Raw genomic sequence first — 18,672 nt, forward strand, 5'->3', positions numbered from 1 at the left:
CTACATCTAAGTGTCGATCTGTTATATACTTCCACACCTTCTGTCGCTTCTGCGGGAAGTTTAGGCCCTTAACGTTCCAGGTCCCGACAGTTATAGGCATCTAGGAATAGAATTGGACCATCGCATTCTACATGCCATTCCCCGTCCCACCCTCCCAGGCCGGGGCCTCACCATACCTCTCCCGCCTTCCCTGCACATCACTACCCGGTCTGGCAAAGGCTCTAAGAAAGTTTCCTCGGACCAACACAACTCCATCGCCTCGGCGAGGCCTCCCTCCCGCCCCTATGTCCTCACCCAGCGGACGGCCCCGAGAGTCACATCGCAACAGCACCTCACCACCCATTCCCTCCCCCCCCCCCCCAAGAAAATAACAGAACAACATTCCCCAACTGGAGATCATGAGTTCGGACCATGACTGCTGGCCCCCTCCTGTCAGTCTACAACAGCAGTCAGAGAGTACTTGTAGTGGGTAATTGGCAGTGGCGGCTCGACGGTTCGAGGCTCCCCGCCCCATTTCCCACCCCTCGCTCCACTGGTCGCTGTGAAGTACCCCCTTACCGGACCTCAAGTAGCGGCACCTGTATCTTTGGAGACTTCCTGGATCGCCGCCGCTTTCTCTTGCTCCATTGTTCGTAGGTCGGGTTTGAGTGTCTTTCTCGATGACCTGCCGCGCCGAACCTTCTGCCAGCCATCACTTGTCGCTTGAGAGGATGAAGGCGGAGACCCCCCGTGCCTCCACCGCCTCCAAAGCTTGGTTGGGGCTCCTCACATGGAATCCCGAGCACTGAGCAGGTGTCCCTCAGGGAGCGCAGCTGGTGAAGAGTCCCATTCCAGCGGAAGATCAGTCGGAAGGGATGACCCCAGGAATATTGGACTCCCTCGTTGCGCAGGAAAGAAGTCGCAGGTTTGAAGGATCTCCTCTTCTGCAGCGTGATCATGGATAGGTCCTGAAAAAGTTCCACCGCATGGCCTTGGTATTGCATGGGCTGTTTGGGTCACGCCGCCTTCAGGATGCGTTCCTTTAGAGTGTAGTCGGGCAGGAAGGCAAGTATGTCTGGGGGAGGCCCTTGGGACCTGCGAGCCGGTCCCACTCGGTGCGCCCGATCGATGCGGATCTCAAAGTCATCTCCCACCTCGAGGACCGCCCGGATCAGGCCTTGTAAGTAGCTAGTAACATCTCCTTCCTCAGCCGAGGAGGGCACGTTCCGGACCCTGATGTTGTTCCGTCTGGAACGATTTTCTAAGTCCTCAGTGTGGGATTGGAGGTCAGTTTGCTGGTCATTGGGGCGGACAATTTCCTGTCGGAGAAATTCCACTTCCTCTCTCCTAGCTTGACCGGAAAGCTTGTTGGCCGCCATTCGCTCCCCTAGGTCATCAACATCGCGGCGGAGTTCTTTGTATTCCCCTGCCATATCTTGGCGCAGGGATTGTATGTCCTCCTTGAGAGAGTTGAAGAGTGACTCCATGAAGGCCTTGGTCACCGGGCCCTCGCCCCCATCCCGGTCCGTCCCCTTCGCCGGGGGTCCCTGGGTTTGCTTGTCCGGGCTTTTTTCGGGCTTGGGGTTCCCTTTCGCCAGCAAGTCAGTGATGGTGCGGTTCCCCTTGCGATTGGTAGTCGTCATTTCTCTTCTCTCCAGCTACTCCCCCGCACTGGAGCTTCGCGCCCGTCCGTCAAGGCAGCAACCAGGTCTTCGTGGCCAGCACCCGGAGACCAGTGTGGTCGGACAACCCAGTGCCTCGTCAGCCGTCCAGCACCCCTCGGCTCCTCACTGGTCTCCAGTGGCGTCCAGCTGCTCCGGGCTCTTCACGCCCTTTGACCGCTACCTTTCCCCTGTAGTCGAGGGCCCCTCACGCTCAGTCTGCCGCAGAGGGGCGGCCGGCCCGAGCCGCGAGGCCACCGCGGCCCTCTCCCCAACTGGTAGGCCTCCACTCCTGTCCTGGGCGGCAGTCTCGCCTATCGGAGGACGGACCCACTCAGCGCTCTCTCGTTGACGTGCGGGGCCACCTCACCCCCACCTCAGTCTTCTGGTCGATGGACCCAAGTGCTGTGCTCCCAGTGTAGGGCGACCAACGCCTCCGATATGGGCCCCTCCAGAGCTCGGCGCTGACAGAGCCCCTCTCAGGACGGCGTTCTTCCCTGGGGCGAGGGGCCCCCCGCGGCCGACAGTGGGCTCCTGCCCAGAACCCCTGGCTGGGTTGCCCCCTCGTGGCTCACCTCTCGCCTTCAGTGGCGCCGTCCCGCTCAGCTCCCCAGTCTATGCCTCTAATGTAGTCTGGGAGGTGTCGACCTCTTCACCCTCCCGGCCGGTGTGGTCTCGCTAGCAGCCCTCAGGCTCCACGTTGCTGCAATGCGGCCTCCGGGCCCGTGCACGTCCCGCCTCCAGGCCGCACCAGTCAGATCACCCAACTGGGCCCCCGGCCCCCCCGCGTAGCAGCAAGGTCCGTGTGAGGGGTCGGCCGGGCAGCACCAGCCCATTCCAAGCGCACACTCTCTGGGGCCGCAGACGCCCTCCCGTCCACTAGGCCGCAGCTGGGGTCTCGCGTAGTCTCTCGCGCCCGGGCACCCCGGCGGCCTCTTCTCCGCGTCGCCCCCGCGGACCCAGGCCACCATGCGGGTCCAAACTGGCAGGGGGCCTCCACAGGAGCCCAAGGCCGCCTCGACGGCCTCCTCAGGCGGCGTCGCTCCTCCGCAGCCCCCCCAGCCTCGTGTGCAGTGCGAGGGGGTCGGGTCGCTCTCCGCCGCGGGCCGCCTGCCTCCGCTCGTCGGCAGCGAGGAGTGCCTCGCTGCGCTCAACGGGAGCCATGGTGTCGCCACAGCCCTTCCTCTTGCTCTCGGCGGTGAAGCCCCGGGTCCGGCTGTAGAGAGGTCAGCGGGAAAGTAGGGCTTGGTAGTCCGGGACGGGGAGCCTCCGAAAGACCCGTCCATTCAAGCCGCCATCTTGGCCACGCCCCCCTGTCCTGCCTTCTTAACAAGTTTGAAGCCAGTATCCCTCGTGGGGTCTGGAATAACCGAACCCTTTGCACCTCATCAACATGCAGATGCAAACGCTTGTTGGCTTCCTTCCAAGAAGATTTTCGTGCTCCAAGTAGCCACAACCTCGAGCATCTCCAGTGACCAGAATCTTTAGCCACACCTCATCGTATTGCATCATGGCCTGCATCTTTTGGTGAGCTGCTTGAGGTCCTCTCGTGACTCCAGTGCCTCTGGCCTGTGGATCCATTTGAGGGTCACCTATGTTTCTGTTGGGATCCCCTAATTGCTCGGGGCCTACCCTTACTTCCCTGCTTGTGGGGAGTCCCCTGGACCTTGCTGGTCCCAATGTTGCACCTTCTTTGACTTCTGCATTGGTTGGATTTGCCAAGGCATGTTGGTGCTCCCGCCAGACACCGACTCCTCAGCACTCGACATCTGACATGGGACAGCTCATGCATAGCTCCTGGTCTTCCTCAGCCTCTCCTGGTCCTTACAGCTGCAGAGTCAAGGTCCTTGTCAACTCTCCTGCAACTCCTGACATTGGTGGGCATTTCTCTTTCAGATCTCCTGGTCACTCCAGAGTGACATAGACTCTTTACCCTCCCTTTGCAGGTACCTCTCATCTAGAATCCACCTTCGGATTCCACCGGAAACTTTCTCCTTCTTCAGCAGCGGCACTTTCCTAAAGTCCTCCATTGGGTGTGACTGTGGTTTCTGACAACAATTCACACTTTTGCACCTAGCTTCCCTAGTGTAGGTAATGGGGGTACTAGGGTATCCATGGTGGGGTGGCTCTCCAACTTTATGTCTTCCACAGGGTTTATTCAGGGTCCACTGGGAAGGGTCCGTAATCTTTAAAAATCCAACAGCAACTTACACATAGAGTTGTATGGAGCACGCAGTCTTGTTCCCACACTGCACACGCTCTTTGTGGGGACCCTATATACTCACCTTGGGTGGGTCCTTGGGTCCCCATTACTTCTATGTCCTCCCAACCACGTCTTGACCCAAATCATGGTTCTTATACCACTTTCTTAGTATATGATTGCCCCCCCCCTGGGGTCCACTGTGTATTCTGTGCTATTTACTGTATTTCTTTGTAAAGTATTGTGTGCATTGTGATTATCTTCGGCTAGGGGATATCTAAATGTGTTAGAGTGTATTATATATTATGTATTATATAAAAAAACATATATTTATAAATACCTTGTGTGGTTCTTTTTCACCTACTCTTGCATTCTGGTAAAACAAGCTGCTTTACACTCCCTCTGGTCTAAGCCTTAAGGCTGCTCTCCACAGCTTCCACTTAGAAAGCTTTCTAAGGTTGTCAGAGACCTCTTAAATCACTATAAGGGTTGTCTGGACTTGTGCAAGGTGCCCACTTACATTCTCTCTTTTTGTCAGAGTTTGCTAGTGCTTCAATTAAGGCCACTAATCATCCATGCTACACTTTGACATACGTGTGCTGCTCCTTCTAATCAAGCTAATGATATCAACTTAATTTTTACGCTCCACTTTCAAATTCCTTCACATTTACGGAGCATTTAACATTTTTCAATTTAGCGTTGTAATGTGTATATACTTTATCACTTCAGGCCCGGCTTGAGCGCTGATTGCGCCTGGTGCGGCAATCTTTCTTGTCGCCCCACAATGACCTTTTCCATGGATTTCCTCACTACCACACCCCAACGTTTCCCCTAATCTCTTTAGTGCCCCTCTCCCATATTCATTGATTTTTTGTTTTCAGTGCTACCCTTACCAATTTAGTCTAAATGCTTCACATCACTCACACAGACATTTTATGCAAAGACAATAATTCATACAAGAGTGTAATCAGTGTATAGGAAATGAGGGCTGCAAGGTGTATGCATTTCAAATCATCATACTAGCAGCACTGGGGGCGTGGCTTGGCCAGCTGCAAGATGGCCGCACGCTGAGTGGGCTCTGCCGGTCAAGCTTCCCAATCCGGCATAATCCTGCAGCATCTACACTCCTTCGGCACCTAAAAGTGATTTTCGGTCTTCAGGTGGCATTGGTAGTCACTTGCCCCAATTCCTGCTCTCCTACCTGCTTCCTCCGCGGAGCTGCACGTCTCTTGGCCGGCTTCTGGAGGGTCGATTCTGTCTCCTTCGGAGCTGCGTGGGCCTGGGTGCCCCGTGGGGACGGCTGAGATTCCTGTGACAGTGCTGTTGGAGTTACGTGAGTGGCGCATCCTCGGGCGGTAGCTGGCGGGGTCGGGCCGTGTGCTGTGCGGCCTGGGGCGCGGCGGCATAGACCCAGTCTCGCGCTCCATCTCCCCCCCGGATGTGTGCGGCGGCGCCCGGGCCTGGCTGAGGGAGCAGCGGACCCCCCGTGATCCCCCGTTGGCACTCCCCCCTGTCTGGTGCACGCTCTCCGCTTGCTCCGCTATTCTCCTGTTGGGCAGCGCTAAGTGGACCGGCCGCCTCTGCTGCTTTGCCGCCGGGTGGCCCTGCCGTGCTTGCCCCACACTGAAGCCGGCCGGGGCCTCCCTGCCTCCAGCTCCGTGCAGTGCTCCTGGGGGCGCGGTGGAAACCTCCTTCTGCTTTTCTGCTTGACGTCTTCCCGGGTCGGGACAGGCACTGACCCAGATGCATCTGGTCACCTCTGACCTATATCATCAGACCCTGGTGTTCGGCTCCGGGCCCACAGGGGCCTCTACTGGGCCTGCTACTCCTGCAACGGTGGCCTGACTCAACATCTCTCTGGGAGCTTCGTGGGCCAGGGACACTGTCGACTGCTCCCCATGCCTTTACCTCTGCCTGCACCTCCCCTGGACATTCGGCTGCCTGTGTACTGCTGCCTAGGTCTTTCCTCGGGCATCCTGTTGCAGCTGCTCTTTCCCCACCTTGTGCTTCACACCCGCTCCAGTTTGGCGCCTCCACCATCGGAGTGAGTTCCCTTCCCTTCCCCCCCTTTTTTGTTGCGCCACTTACCTACAAACTACGCATTTGCAGGACTTGACTATGCTGTAGCCCCGTCACCATCTGCATGCTGCCTGCTTCTGGGGTTGACCGCATTGTCTTGTGCCCAAGCCCTTCTTCCTACATTGTCTGCCGCAAGCTGTTGTGCTAAGGACTCTGTAGCTGGCACCCACCCTTCATCTCCGGCTGCCGGCTGCCTTCTGCGCTGCCCGGGGGGACACTTCCCCTGGCCAGCGGTGGCTGTCTAGCTTTTGGACTCCAAACTGGTTCTCCTCTGGGCTCCACGTTGTTGGCTGCTGCTGGAAAGCGGATCCCATTCCTCTTCTGCCTTTCCTTTATCCCGCACGGACTTGTGCCCGCCTGTTGTGCTCCTCGACATGGGGAAATCGTATCCCAAGCAGCCCAAGATTGCCTTTGAGCTTAGAAGGTCCTCTCGTCAGGATGGTGCAGGCTCTGATGGCGCCGACTCTGCTGTCATGACGGACTCCCCCCGAGCCGAGATGAGGACCTCAAGGCAATTATGTTGCATGTAAGTCGACCATTACCGGACTCACATCCCAGCTTGACCAACTTTTGGCTCGCCTCGACTTAGTGAAGGCCCGTGTTGACTCCCATGACAATCGACTGCTCCATTTTGAATCCAGGGTGTCAGACGCTGAGGATGCGGCTACCCAGGACAGGCAGATATGACTCCAGATGGACAAGATCCTGGCCGTGATTCGGGAGAAAAATGAGGATTTAGAAGCCCACTCCTGCAGGAGCAATCTTCGCCTCACGGCCTTCCGGAGTCCTCCAACATCTCCAAAATGGAAGACTTCATTGAGCAACTAATCAAAGAACTCTTCGGGATGTCCTATCCCTGGTATTTGTCGTGGAACGTGCCCACCACTCCCCTGGCCCGCGTCTCGCCCTGGATTGCCACCCTGTCCCATAGTGGCAAAAATCCTGAATTTTCAGGATCGTGATGCCATCCTTTGAGCACCATCAAGCACCAGGGAAATCCCCTCTCCTTCTACCCGGATTACACCCTCACGGTCCAGGCTGCCAGGAGAGAGTTTCTGCCAGCCAAGCGCATCCTCCAGAAGCATGACGTCTCTTACTCCCTGGCCTCCCTGGCCTACCCAGCGAAGTTGAGGATCTGTCAGGGCTCCAAGACACTTGTATTTCCAGACCCAAGGGAGGCCCTGGCATTCACTAAGAAACTAGAAAAAGAAGCCCGATCCTCACCTCCAAAGTTTCCACTTAAGTGCTCTGATCGCCTTAGTGACAATGACTGACTGTGCGGACAATGTTTCTGCGTTTAAATTGCCATCTGCTTTTACCCCAAGCTTGGCCACCCTGCTTTGTTGAAGGGGTGTTCGCTGAGCCCTGCCATGCCCCCACAGGATGATTCCCAATGTTATTGCTGTGTTATCCCCTCCCAGTTGTGGCTTCCCATGGAGGGGTGGGTGGTCTTCTCAGCCTGATTGGGTTGTTGGAGTGGGTGGGGGGTTGGTGGGCTTCTTCCTGTTGGGGTCGGGTGGTTGGTTTGGGGTGGAGGGTGGTCTGGGTTGTGGGTTCCTCCTCTGCTAGTGGGGGTGTGTTTGTTTCTCATCGCTGATTTTCTGTTTGGTACTGTTCTTCCATGTCATGCTCACGACATTGCACTGTGCTTGGTTTTTTCCTCTGCCTCAAGCCTAATGGTAACCTTGCTGTATGCTAGCGCTGTTCCGCTAGCTTCACGTCATATGCTCTTGCTGCCCTTGCGGGATGTAGTTGTGCAGGGCACTGGGTTCACCCCCCTATGGACCTTGTCTTTTAGCTCATATTCTGCACCTGGGGGGACATTGTGCCCCTCACAAGGGGTCATCTTGGTTGCCTCCTCCATCATAACATGGTCTCTTACCTGCGGTGCTCCCTATCTGCGCTGTGCCACAACACACTTACCGCCCCCTCCTCATGTCTGACACAGTCTGTTAGACTTGGAATGTCCATGGCCTAAACGACTATCTTAAGGCCTAGCTGATACACGTTCATTTACAAATACACTGGGTCGACATTTGTTTGTTGCAGGAGACGCACCTATTGCCCTCCTCCCTTCCCCGACTCTAGGTGCGTTACTGGGGCGAAATACACTCTTCCACTTACTCTTACTATGCTAGGCGGAGTCTCCATTTTAATACACAGGGGTCTTCCCTTGCACACTGCTCAAACACTCACTGACCCTAAGGGCAGATATGTAATTATACATGGTTCACTGCTGGCCCAGCCTATGACACTTGCTGCGGTTTATGGTCCCAACTCTGACGACCCGGTCTTCTTCAATCATGTATGACACCTCATCTCCTCCTGTGGTCTTGCGGCGATCGTCTGGGGTGCGGATTTCAATGTTGCCTTATCTGCTACGCTCGATAGGTCTGGTCTCCAGACTTTCCACCCTCGTGCCACTACGCCCCTCTTGTCTAATATACTTGAAAATTCTCTTTACGACACCTGGCGCCAACTCCGGCACGATTTGCGGGAGGGCATCTGTGTGTCTGGCGTGAGGGGGTGTTGGTTGCGCATTGATTACTGGCTGACCTCCCCTGACGTTCTGCTCTGGCTTACTGATGGCAGACCATTCGCCGGTCCAGATCCATCTCCGTCTTCCCCATTCCTAACAGCGAGCCTTCTCCTGGCATCTCGCAGACATCCACACTGCCATTGTTAATTATTTGGAACTTAATAAGGGTTCCTTGGACTCGGCGTCCGTATTTTGGGAAGGCTTCAAGACAATAATCCGTGGTGAATGTATATCCAAACAAGCTGGCATGCTCCGTTCCCTTCGTTCCACTCTGGCTTCGCTTGAGAAAGAGATTACAGAGCTGAATGCCGCCCTGGTTGCGCGCCCTAGTCCTGACAACTTAGCATGCATACGCCAAAAACATACTGAGTTCTCTGAAGCGGCAGATCGTGAACTCTCCTTTTTAGGCCGCAAGAGCCGAGCATGACGTTTCGGTGAGGGTGACCGCCCGGGTCATACTCTAGTTAATCTCCTCCACCCACCACGCATGGCCTTCTACATTACGGCCCTAGGGGATAGGGGCCCATCTAGAACCACGGCTCCGGAGGAGATTTAATCCCGCTCAATAGACTTCTACTCGCAGCTATATTCTGCAGGTGCTCCCCCGTCGCGCGAGACCTTTGATCAATATTTCAACTCCATTGCGCTGGTCTGGCTGGAGGACTACCACCAGGAATTCTTGGATACACCATTCACTAGGGAGGAAATACTCTAGGCCATTAGTAGCCTACCTGGGGAAAAAGCTCCGGGTTTCGATGGCCTCCCGCCTCTTTTTATAATATGTATACAGACCTCCTAGAGCCGCATTGGGCGGCTATGTATAATGAGTCTTTTGACAATGGTCTCTTCCCGCAGTCTCTCCGTGATGCCTTGATTATTCCTTAAACCCAATAAACCCGCGGACCGTCGCGATTCCTATCGCCCCCTCTCCCTAATAAATATTGGCAACAAAATCTTTGCCAAACTTATCGTTTCTCGCCTTCTGCTCCTCTTGCCACTTATCGCTCTCCTGGATCAATCTGGCTTCATCCTCTGGAGGGCAACTACACACAACCTTCGCACAAATTTTTTCAGTCCTACATCAAATCAATCCCAATCTTCCTGCCGTGGCTGCCCTTTTGGATGCAACAAAAGCGTTCAATACTCTTGAATGGCCTTTTCTGTTTTACCTTCTACCCTGAATGGGTTTCAGTGAATTTTTTTTGCGTACAATCAGGCTCCTCTACACCGTCCCATCAGCCCGTTTACGTATTAACGGCCAGGTCACCGACCCCATTAGTATTAATCGAGGCACCCAGCAGGGGTGTCCATTATCACCTATTCTTTTTGCCATCGCATTGAAGCCCCTGGGTGCAAGGCTCCAGCAGCACCATACGCATAGGGGAATAGGCTTTTCTGCTTTCTCCCTTCTTGTCTCCATGTATGCAGACGACGTGACTTTGTATGTCCGCCACCCCAGGACAACCTTAGCCCTTTGGTCAGGGAAATCATATAATTTGGCGGTCTGTCTGGTATACAAGTAAACTGGAGCAAGTCGGTCTTGTTTCCCCTGACTGATGCCACCGTCCCTTTTACTCTAATTTCCCATTTGTGTGGGCTGCTGACCCAACACGCTATTTAGATATCTGGCTGAGTAGAGACCTGGATGAGCTGTGGAGATCAAACTTTGGCTGTGTAGTAGATAGGTTTGAATCTAAGACTTCCGTATGGGGCAGGCTTCTACTGTGTCTGGCTGGCCGGATCGCCATCGCCAAGATGGTGGTTCTGCCAAAGTTCCTCTGTTCTTGAATGTCCCGATCCTCCTCACTGCCCATTTTTTAGGTAAGCTACGCTTTTGGATTATTTCACTTGTCTGGGCGGGTAGGCTGACGAGGGTGGCGTATGACATTCTCACTCTTCCCCATGTCGGTCGGCGGTCTGGGTGAACCGGACTTTAAGATATATGCTCTGTGTGCACAGGCCAGCTGTCTGCATTTCTGGGTTCATCCCACCCCCTACCAACCACATGTGGCTGTCGAGGCGGATATAGCCTTTAGAGGCTGCGTTTCTTTCTTTATTTTTGCTGTGTTGTCCGCTTTAAGTATAGCGGCTTTGCATGCTTATTATTTTTGTTTGTTTGTTTACTAGCGCCCATGCGGCTCTTTCACACTCTAGGAGGCCGCACCCCTTTCTTTGGAACCAGCTGTGTCTAAAGAAAGGGGGTTGGCCAACATTAAAGTGAAACCACAGCATGGGGCGCTTTGACAAAAAAAGCATCTGTTTGTCAAGTTGACAAACATGTTTTTTTTGTAAACACACCCTTTCCGCGCTTTCTCTTTAATAGCGGCTGTGCACTTTTCTTTAGACGTGACATGTCTAAGGAAAGAAGCATGGCCTCCATGAATGTGAAAGCGCTGCTTGAGCACTAGGAAACAAACTAACAAAAAAATATAAGAAGTACGTATGACCTCTATACATAAAGCGGACCGCGCTGCTAAAATAAATAAAGAGAGAAACGCGGCGTTGATAGTTAAAGCGGACCGCCATTAGTAAATAAAATAAAAGGGGGCGGCGTGTTGAGACGTTGTAGGTGGACTAGGAGTCAAATCATTAAACAAAATAATGCTCACAGCCAAGATAAAGCACACCGTGTAACACGGCAAGTAAAATATCCATTCGTTGTGGGAGGTAACAAATGGAGAAAAGGCAGTACCAAGAATAGACTAAGAAGCCAAATAACGACTTGGAAGCCAGCGTTTACGAAGGACAATGACATAAGCCAATTAAACATATGGGCAGAGAGTGGGCGGTGCTTCAAAGCCATACTTCAATATTGAATGCCTCGCAGCAGCGCATGCACTGCCCAGGCTCGACCTCGACCTAAAAACCTTGAAGGGTAGAATAAATAAGTTTCTAAACAAATGCCTTGACTTTCCACTCTTTAATGCTGGTTACTGTGCTTTTTGAGGATTTATAATGAAAACAAGTAATAAAAGCATCTCTATTAGAAATCTTTTACCCACCTGGATATATACATGAATTACAAATCTGTGATCTGCATGTTAAACGTTGTGCTTTGCATTTACACTCTTTGTTTGTGATGAGTCAAAACTTTCACTAGACACAACTCAGACCGATCCAGTAAGTGTATCAATCACCACAGTCAACTTGACATTTTTATTATCCCCTGAAATGTGCATGTCACGGAGAGAACTCTGAAGCGTATACCCTCAAACCCTATATTTTAAAGTGAAGTGCCCCTGAGCTTAGGGTCCAGTGCAGCGTCATTCTCAACGGTGACACAGCACTGAATCAGTCTATTATTATTATTTAGATTTCTAGTCTAGACAGTCACGGACCCCCACGTGTCCACAAACCCCAGGTACAGAATCACTGAGTGTGTGTGCACAAGGGTTTTGGTAGAAACATGTGAAGCCGAAATAAATACATTTTTAACAAATACTTTTATAAAAATTGATATTTATTAATAGCAATGCTGACCTTTATTCACATGCTCGTATGACACAGTAATTAATATAAAACAATCTCAAGAAAGTGAGCTCCTTTAGTATGTTGAGAATAGCAACTATGAAATATCTTTTTTAATTAAGATAGGCAGTCGCTGTATTCCTATGGGTTGCTAAAGGGCTCATATGTGACCAAGAAACAACAGAACATACTCCTCCATTATCTTGGAGGATATATGTATAAACCCCTTACTTCCTGAAGAATTGACTTAAGCCATACAAACCATCTCATAATCTCACAATCCTCACAAGCAAATCCTTAATCAGCACACCAAAAGTCCCTTGTGGGCAGTAAATGGGCAGTAAATCTTTTGCCTATTTGGCATCATCAAGTTGAACTCTCTTCCTCCTGACCTGAGATATATTCCCCCCTCCATTGTTTCCTAAAAAACGTAAAACATATTCATTTACTTTGTAATTCTGACAATTACACTCTACTTCACTTAAATCTTTATAGGGCCAACAGTCCCTTGGGTGGATGTAGTGCTTATTAAATACCCTTAACGTAGCATGAGATGTCTCTGGTGTTTTTCTATTACATTGATGTTGGACTTGGTCTTGTCTGCAGAGTTATACCCAAACCTTTTTGCTTTAACCCTCCTCTTTGCTAAAACCGTTTTTGTTGACCTGTAGGACTTTGTGCACTTTACCACTGCTAACCAGTACTAAAGTGCTTGTGCTCTCTCCTTTCAAAATGGTAAAATTGGCTTACAACCAATTGGCACATTTAATTTACTTGCAAGTCCTTAGTAAATGGTTTCTATCAGTACCCAGGGGCTGTAAATTAAATGCCCCTAGTCGGCCTGCAGCACTGATTGTGCCTTTTTAAACATGTCTCGTGCTTGCCTTGAGACCCTCACGGGTGAGTAGTCGCGCTTTAACAAACTCCTGATTGATTGATTGATTGCCATTGCAGGTTGTGTGTGCAGTTTTAAGCTGCCATTTCAACTTTGCAAAAACTTGCGCGCGCACAGAGGTCATCCTTAGCGCGCAGTGTGCTATAGAGCGGCGCGAAGAGAGTGCACATCTGCGGTGTTCATTACTGCGCACACAAGCAGCTGTGCGTGCGCTATTAAAAGAGAAATGCCAAGCGTTCAGTTCAAGGCAAACAGTAGCTGCATTCATGCCACACTGCCCAGCCTCTCCGCGCTCAGACGGGAGCATATCGTCTCTTCTTCGTAGTTCGCTATTAAACTCCTTAGAAACTCAATTCTTCAGTTCAAAACTACGGAAATGATATCTGACTCCAAGATCTTAATAAGACAGGCTGCAGCTCACACGGACTAGAAAAGTAAAAACCATTCTAACATACAGTAAGAAAAGGTTTGTCATCATCAACTCCAATAAAAACATATGGCTGTATACCACCACAAAATGACAATATAAAGATGCACAGGCAGATGCATTCTTCGCAATAAAGCATTCTCAGTAGATCCTGGGTGACTCACTGCATTAAAAATCTGCATAGTCGAAACTTGCAACCAATCACATTCAGCCTGCCTTTTCCTGACACACACGGATTCCCTGCTCCCGAAACAGACAGGACTACACTGTGAAAGCTCAAGTTCAAACAGGTAAACCGTGCGTAGCCATAGTTTTGTTTCCTGCTTTGGCTTACAGCAACAAACACAATTTTACTTATTGAAAAAATAAAAAAAAAACAGTTGGTAAACTCACAGCAAAGACAATCTAGCGTTACTTCCACAGTTTTCTGCATTGCACTAAATGAGCACTATTACCGTTTCAAGGTGGGTATACATAGTCAGACTCATAGCTGCCAAGGTTTCAGATTGCATGTGTGACATTTAAAAAATTTCTGTGAAATTATGAATGACATTCCAATGACTAAGAGTGACACTTTCTCTCGAGCAAAAATAATGCAATGAAGATTAGGGAAACTTCTAAATATAAGAAATTACAGACATTTGAGCAACAAGAAACTTCCCCGTGCCCCTCCCCATCCCCGTCTGGGCCCCAGTGCCGAGAGAGCAGCGAGAGCTAGCCTGGCTGGTAAAACAGTCACACACTGACCCGTAGTCTGGGAAGATAAACCCAGTTAGTCAAGGCGCCCATGATAAGGATTAGAAGACAGAGCAGCCCTTGGCTGGGCCTGCAGATTTACTGTGATTAAATCGATCTGCAGATACACCAGGCTCATTCAGAAGGATGATGAGACAGAGCAGCCCAGCCTGCAGATTTGAAACTAAATTGATTGTTTGTGACTAAAATAATTTATCAGAAATAAGACTGTGCGTACCCCTCCGTGGCGCCACCGACACAAGCACTAATTATTAAACTGTGCATAGCCGCCAAGGTTTCAGATTCCTATGTGACATTTTCATAATTTCAGTGTAATTATGAGTGACATACAGTGACTATGAGTGACACTTTCTTGTGTGCAAAATCAAGCAATGAAGATGAGGAAAACATAAATATCAGAAATTACACCAATTTGAGCAACAAAACACTCAAAGGAAATCTTAAAACTTTTGCACAGCACCAGAAATGGAAGGGCACTAACTTCACACGAGGGCCTGTAGTGATAAATGAATACAAAATTGCTATTGAACTAAAAATGCTTGTGACAAGTGTACTACAGCAGCAGGGATGGCCTTGCACCTGAGCGGTGATTCACACAGTAAAGCTCTCGGCTCCTCTGGCCTGCTCTGCTCCCTGAAACTGTTGCAGGGCTGCTTGATAGTGCTGGCGCTGTCATCTGACAGACAGCCTTTCTGTTGTAGTATCTCTCTTCCACGGGTCTCGTTAGGGATGAAAAAAAGCCTGTCCTCCAAACTATGACAAACGCACATGACTGGAGGGCTTCACTGGTAAGTGTGAAGTTCAGATCCTTCTGGCCTACCAATTATGTCCAGATGGGTTGGGGGAGGCGGCAGTTAGAGAAAACATCTTGCACCAATACCAAAAACTCAACATCACAGTACAGCACAGACCAGCGCAAGTGTTGTGCACGAAACAAACTGGGCTGGTGATAAGGGAAAAAAAATGAAAAGTAAGATGTTTTTATGTAAATGCACCCACTGGTGAAAAGTGACAACATGCCAAAACCAGCTGCATTACTAGTGATTGCATAGGTCTAGTAATGCATGTCGTTTTTAAATCGTCACACAGCTAAAGTTTACCCACAGTCACCAGTCAATGCTACAAATGTCCCAAAAATGCATTGTTTACTGACACAATCAAAAACTCCGCAAAAAAATAAATAAATTATAAAGCAGGCATATTTATGGCTTACCAAAATGGAAAGCGGAGTTCAAACAGCTAATAACACTGTATGTGTGCTGTCGGCACTTGGTTTTGGCCAGTGTAACGTAACTGGCAGCCAACCCCTCGCTAACAATCCCACTGCCCTGTTCTCTCGGTCTCTCCTCGGGATCAGACTGTGTTAATTGGAGTGCGGCCGGGTGGTGCAAATAGGAACGGAAACTTTCAGTGTTTGCTTCCGTCTTCCAGCCCTTCCTCAAATGAAGAAAGGAGCATCCATTTATAGCAGTTAGCTGTTCCACAAATGCAACTCTGTCCGTTCCCTTCCTGTTCATATCAGGAATTTTCTGCAACAACTTTGTGACACCTACAAACATTATTTCCAACTTCTTCTTTCATTACATATCAAGACGAAACTTTTTATAAAGCTATGCCAATCTGTCCCAATGCACAGGAGGACATCACAGTAGCATTCTTACCGCCACCCGGTTAAGCTCACAGCAGATAAGATATAGTCTTTAAACCTGCCGCTATGGTCTAAACCGCTAACTAAATCCTTGCTTTGCCATGCTAGGTTTAATTTGAAGGCAAGAGCAAAAATTAAGGAAGGGGACCAGAAACGTTCCACATGGCCTATTGCGGCAGACTAGAAGGCTACCACAATTTAGGGTCACTTTCTTTTGGGTTTTTTAATAATGCGATCCATGGCTGGGAAAGACGTCGGGCTATGCCCAACCTTTACAATGGCAAGATGTGGTGAAGATTCAAGGCACTACCCCGGCCTGCCGTCAGACCGTCAACTTTACCACTTCATGTTCTACCGCCAACCCAGCCATGCAATGGAAGAAAGTACCCTCCTCCGTTTTGGATAGTGGAAACAATCTGTCAATGAGGAAACCATGCAAATGACCTATGGGGCAATGATAGATGGTCAGATTTTTTAAGACATCGCACACCTTTCAAAGCTTGATTTGAATAGTTTGCGGCTTATTCAGACTTAGTTTCATGACATGTAAACAGACAGCGGAGTAATATAGTAAGCTAGAAAAAATACGGTATACATTTATAAGAGTAAATGAGATGTCCTCACCGTGGAGACTACTTTTGAAAAAGGGTGGAGATATTCTTGTCAATTAACAAGGATGCATCACCTAAAACTTCCAGCTGTTTAAGTGTTTGAGAAGGCGGAGGTGTATCATTGAATTCAACTGGACAACATTCACACTGCTTTGCTTCATGACTGAAAATAAGGTTTAGGTCTTACTGATATTAAGACAGATGGTTCATGGTTTTCAATACCTACTTTCTGTGTATCAGGGCATTACTGCAGACGTATAAAGTTACTTGACCTATTAAGAGCTATGGACCGTGACAGGGTGCAAGAGGATCCAAATAGTAAAAAGACTTTAATCAGATGGGTAATATCTTTGGGCAGTATTCTTCTTGATCAGTTCTGCAAGGAAGACATGCACGTGAAACCTGATGGGTTCAGAATTGGTATAATATGTTCAGTATCCCTTGGTCGAGTCACACCCCCCTAGGCATTCAAAATGGCATAGCCTCATTCCATATCCATGGGTACCTTCACTCAGCAGATTTAAAATGCCAACCACCCACCTGTAAAGAGTAAATCTATCTTAAATACTCCCCTACTTAAGCAGGTAGGATAGCTCTCCTTCCAGACCTTCTAAGAGACAACTCTGGGGCATCAGAGTCCACTGAACCTTTGCGGATTCCATCATTACTGCACCCTGAGGACGATTACATATTTTTCCTTGACAAAATTTCATCCAGGGCCACAGACAGAAAATAATGCACATCTTCTGAGCTAAGCTTTGATCCCCGACACCTATTGTTTTACAAATTAAGCACTGTATCCCGCAGTATGTGTCAATAGTTGAAATTGCCAAATAAAGATGAACGCTTCAGGCAACAGCAAAAATATTCCATTCCACAACTTATTGTGTATATGTAATCTTGTGTAGGCTCTCAACATTTACCCACCCAATGAATAGTGCTCCAGTTAAGAATCGTTAGTAAAATCTTATGATGACACCACCGTTGGAATCTTGTGCTTTTGTAAACCTGAAGTGTACTTGCCTGTGTAACCAATTCATGTCATGGCAGGTATATCCAAATTGCAAATCTGCCTTAAGACCCTTAACGTGGCACTGTATGTGTGGAAATGCACCATCTTTTAAGATTTTTAGGCAAAAGTTTTGAGGGATATTTGCCGCTGCACACACGCCCGGTCTGGTTCCTGGCGCACATAGCCATGGCTGCAGCGCACAGAGACCCTACACTGCCGCACACAGAGGAAATAAATTAGAGGGAACATTGCTACCTGTCCCATAGGATGACATTGGAATACCTTATTACATTTAGTAAGTGATAGCTTTTCTGTTAGAGCATATAGGAAGGTCATTCATTTGATAACTTTATTTCGGTCGAAGGACCATAAAAGTGCAATAAAATATATACACGCACAATATTAAACCACAAATACAGTTAAATTAAAAAGTTATTAAACAATGAGTTATCAAAGAATAAGGTATGGGTAAGTATGGGACATTATTTCATACTAAAGAAAAGGGTTCTTCTCCGCCACATGCCATATAAAAAGCGGGAAACAGCAAAAACAATGGGAGGGGCAGTATCATAGGTTAAAACTCTTGAAGCTTGAACACATTGTCTGAAGCCCAGATTTTTACACAGTGGATGGATCCAGCATTTCCGAATTCGCTGTATGCGGGGCAGAAAAAAAAATATGTACAATGTCTTCCCTCCAATAGTTGCAAGCAGGGCAATTGGCCTCCATCGAGTGTGCCCATCTGGATGTTAGTGCCCCTATCGGTAGGGAGCCATGCCTCAGTTGGGTATATAGTTTTCTTGCGAATGGGGGCTGTACCAAGTCTAAAAACACCTCCGTCCTGGGGCTAACTTTCATCAATAAAAACTCTGTGGACAGCCTTCCCAAGGGGGTCGAGCAGTGTAGGGTTTTAAGGTTGTATGACCTCACAGCCGCCACTATTTGGGACCTTTGCGTCCTCACGCAGCTGTCTTCAGGTGCCTCCCAATGTTGTGGCATACCAATTTGATGGAAAAAAGCCTTAACATGGGCCAGCCAGGGTATGTTCTTATGCTGTAGTTGACCCCAGATTGCAGTGAACTCTGCTCTAAAGGGTGCAAGCTCCGGCACAGACCAAAGCCTTCTCCAATAGAGCAGAGGTCGTGCAGCTGCCAGCTCGTCGATGGGTTCCAAGCCTAGGTCTAGGCGTAGTGGTATGAGGGGAGTACTTTGTGGAAGAGCAACCAGGTGGCGCATGAAGGCATGTTCAACCTTCAATAACTCATGTACTTTCGTGTGTCCCCAGAGTTCTGCGGCATACAAAGCTGCTGACCTGACCTGTGTTTTGTAAATCTCAAGGGCAGGGGTGACAGGTTTAAAAGTCGAAGAACTGTGGAATCTACCTATGCCTCCCATAA

The 18,672-nt window shown here is 49.5% G+C and overlaps 1 protein-coding gene and 1 pseudogene across 1 annotated transcript in view; one reads left to right on the top strand and one right to left on the bottom strand.

Moving 5' to 3' along the window:
* LOC147747399 (serine/threonine-protein kinase TNNI3K) overlaps positions 1-18,672 on the top strand; it is a 2,862,006-nt gene that overhangs the window by 154,200 nt on the left and 2,689,134 nt on the right. The window lies entirely within an intron of this gene.
* LOC147747400 (small nucleolar RNA U3) lies at positions 13,006-13,207 on the bottom strand (annotated as a pseudogene).

The sequence above is a fragment of the Lissotriton vulgaris genome, chromosome 1_1 (genome assembly GCF_964263255.1).
Source record: "Lissotriton vulgaris chromosome 1_1, aLisVul1.2, whole genome shotgun sequence".
NCBI lineage: Eukaryota > Metazoa > Chordata > Amphibia > Caudata > Salamandridae > Lissotriton > Lissotriton vulgaris.